A 3,781-nucleotide genomic window follows, 5' to 3' on the forward strand; every position below is an offset into this window, starting at 1 on the left:
TCCATATCAAATTCTTGAAGCAAGAGTATCCATCTAATTAACCTTGGCTTGGCTTCTTTCTTGCTGAGTAGATATCTTATTGCAGCGTGGTCTGTATAAACTACACAATGAGATCCCACAAGATATTGCCTGAATTTGTCGAAAGCATACACTACTGCCAAAAACTCCTTTTCGGTGGTTGTGTAATTAGCTTGAGCATCATCAAGTGTTTTGCTAGCATAGTATATTACATGCAAATCTTTTCCTTTTCTTTGTCCAAGTACCGCACCTACAGCAAAGTCACTTGCATCACACATTATCTCAAATGGTAATTCCCAGTCAGGGGGTTGCACTACTGGAGTTGTGACCAATGCTTCTTTGAGCAAGTTGAAGGATTTTTCACATTCTGCATCAAAGTTGAACTTAACATCATTGTTTAGGAGATTAGTGAGGGGTTTGGCTATCTTGGAGAAATCCTTTATGAATCTTCTATAGAACCCAGCATGTCCCAAAAAGCTCCTCACTCCCTTCACATTTACAGGTGGTGGGAGTTTTGATATTACTTCAACTTTTGCTAGATCAACCTCAATTCCTCTTTTAGACACCAAATGTCCCAAAATAATTCCTTCCCTTACAAGAAACTGACACTTCTCCCAATTTAGGACTAGATTGTGTTCTGAACACCTCTGAAGAACTGCTGCCAGATTATTCAAGCAATCTTCATAACTTTTTCCAACGACTATAATACATCTATGAACACCTCCACTTTGATTCCTATCATATCAGAGAATATAGAGAGTACAAATCTTTGAAATGTTGGGGGTGCATTACAAAGTCCATAAGCTAGTCTTCTGTAAGAAAATGTTCCGTATGGGCAAGTGAAAGTTGTTTTATCTTGATCATCCGGGTGAATTGGGATTTGCAAGAATCCTGAATACCCATCTATGCAGCAGAAATATTCATGCCCAGCAAGCCTTTCTAGCATTTGGTCAATAAAAGGTAAAGGAAAATGGTCCTTCCTTGTTACTTCATTTAATTTTCTGAAATCATTGACCATTCTCCACCCTATGACAGTCCTACTAGGAATCGTTTGCCCTTGTTCGTTTTCAATGATAGTTATTCCTCCTTTTTTGGGCACCATATGAATGGGGCTCACCCACTCGCTGTCTGAAATTGGGTATATGATATCAGCAGAGAGCAATTTAAGAATATCCTTTTTGACAACCTCTCGTAGATGGGGATTTAACCTTCTTTGACTTTCTCTAATTGGCACACTACTTTCTTTCAAGTAAATCCTGTGAGAGCAGACAACAGGATTTATCCCTTTCATATCATCAATCGAATATCCAATAACATCTTTGTACTTTTGCAAAACTGCTTGAAGCCCTTTTATTTGCATTTCCGTCAACTCACTGTTTACGATAATTGGCCACTGGTTTTCATTTTCCAAGAATACATACTTCAAACTTTCTGGAAGTTATTTCATTTCTATTTGCCTTGGTTGCATCTTCTCTAATGACCTTGCACTCCTTTCAACATGCTCACGAGTCTGATTTCCTCATATCTAATTTCACTATTATCCTCCTCAACCACTTCACCACAATTTCTTCCATACCTCTCTTCATAACCTTCTTCCACACATTTCTGTAATGTATCAATTCTATAGCAGTGTTCTTCTCCTTGCAGAACATGTGTTGCATGCTTCATGTCAAACTCCACCTTTTCATTTCCAAACCTCAAGCTCAATTTAGCTTCTTGGACATCAATAAGTGCACCACCTGTGGCCAAAAATGGTCTTCCAAGAATCATAGCCTCACTCTTGTCCTCCATATCTAGCACTACAAAGTCAACCGGATAAGCAAACTTCCCAACTTTGATTGGAACATCCTCAAGAATTCCAACAGGTCTCCTGTATGTTCTGTCGGCTAACTGAAGAGTTATGGATGTTGGATTTAATTCTCCCAAGAACATCCTTTTGCTAACTGAATGTGGTAACACACTAACACTTGAGCCCAAGTCACATAGAGCACTGTAAGTTTTGTTTCCAATCACACATGGTACACAAAAACTTCCTGGATCATCCAATTTTTCAGCCATGGAATTCTGAATTATTGCACTGCATTGCTTTGATAGAGTTACAACTTCTGGCTCAGACATGCTTCTTTTCTTTGTTAATAATTCCTTGAAATATTTTCCATACATCGGAACATGCAAGTCAGCTTCAAGAATAGGAATAGTAATCTGAACTCCTTTCATAGTTTCCAAAAATTTGGCAAATTGCTTGTCATCTTTGGGTTTGTTGAACCTCTCAGGAAAGGGGATGTTGTTGGTTGTTATTGCTTCCTCTAGCAAAGGCTCAGCTCTTGTTTGAAAACCAGGAAATTCGACTTCAGTTTCAATTCGATTATCAACTTCTTTCTCCTTTATTTTCTCTGATGATGTTGAAGGTGAAGTTCCGGATGAACTTGGCCTCATAGCAGGAGGCAGATATGTCTTCGGAATAGGAAGTAATGGTCCTGTCATGGATCCACTCCTTGTAGTCACTGCATCAACTGAAGATATCGCCCCACAATGAGCTTTCGGGTTTGGAATTGGTTGAGCAGGCAACCTTGCTTCATTTTCTCCCACCATACTATCCATTTTGCTCACAAGCATCTTAACAGAATCTTTTAAGCCATTAACTTCATTTGCCATCTTGTTCATTAATTCCAACTGCATCTTCATGATTTCCTCCATTCCATTTGACTGAACATTTTGTTGTTCATTCTGCCTCGGCACTTGAAATTGACTTGGTTGATTTGGTGGTCGATTTCCTTGTACTATCGATCCACTTGCATATGACTGATTGTTCTTGTACGACAAGTTTGGATGGTTCCTCCAAGAAGGATTATACCTATTTGAGAATGGACCTTGACCTTGAGCATAACTTACTTCTGAAACCGATGATCCAATTGCTGAATAGAAGGTACATTCTGTTGAAGGATGACCTGCTTGGCCACATACATCACACATTTGAGGCACACTTACTGAAGCTACGGAGGTACCGATGCAATTTGACATGATACTATCCATCTTCTTGTTCAAGATGTCAATCTGAGCCGCCATGCTATCATTTGCAGACACATTATACACACCAGGATGTGGCGGTGCTATTGCTCTTTCACTTGACCATTGGAAATGATGGGACACCATGCTTTCAATCAATGCAAATGCTTCATCAAGGGTTTTGTTCATGATTCCTCCTCCAGTAGCAGAATCGACAAAAGCTCTGGTTTGAGTGGACAGTCCTTTGTAAAAGGTTTGTAAAACCAGCCATCTTTCTAAACCATGATGAGGACACATTCTGATTGAAGAGTTGAATCTTTGCCATGCGTCATACAAACTTTCTCCATCATATTGAGTAAACCTTGTTAACTTGTCCCTGTATTCAGCAACTTTTGTTGGTGGAAAGTATCTCTCAAGAAATGTCTGTAGTAAAGTCTCCCAAGTATCCTTCAGATGTTCAGGCAATGAGTGAAGCCATACTCTTGCTCCATCTGTTAAGGAAAATGGGAATAGTGATAATCTGATAGCACTCGGTGAAACTCCATTTTGCTTGAGGGTGTTAAAATACTCCAAGAAAATCCTGATATGCTCATGAGGGTCTTCTAAAGCTGTCCCACCAAATCTGGATTGTTCTACCATGTTAATCAGACACTACAGGAATCCAGTACTTTGCCGTCTGCCATGGCGGACGGCAAAGGCAGGGACGGCTGACAGCAAAGCACTTTGCCGTCCGCGGCGGACGGCAAACAGTGACGGC

At 40.0% G+C, this 3,781-nt stretch overlaps 1 non-coding gene across 1 annotated transcript; it reads left to right on the plus strand.

The window, feature by feature from the left end:
- Positions 1–3,301: 3,301 nt before the first annotated feature.
- On the plus strand, positions 3,302–3,408 carry LOC119273812. Its single transcript, XR_005134994.1, has one exon. It is a non-coding gene; the product is annotated as a small nucleolar RNA R71 (small nucleolar RNA).
- Positions 3,409–3,781: the final 373 nt, after the last annotated feature.

The sequence above is a fragment of the Triticum dicoccoides genome, chromosome 3A (assembly GCF_002162155.2).
Source record: "Triticum dicoccoides isolate Atlit2015 ecotype Zavitan chromosome 3A, WEW_v2.0, whole genome shotgun sequence".
Taxonomy (NCBI): Eukaryota; Viridiplantae; Streptophyta; class Magnoliopsida; order Poales; family Poaceae; genus Triticum; species Triticum dicoccoides.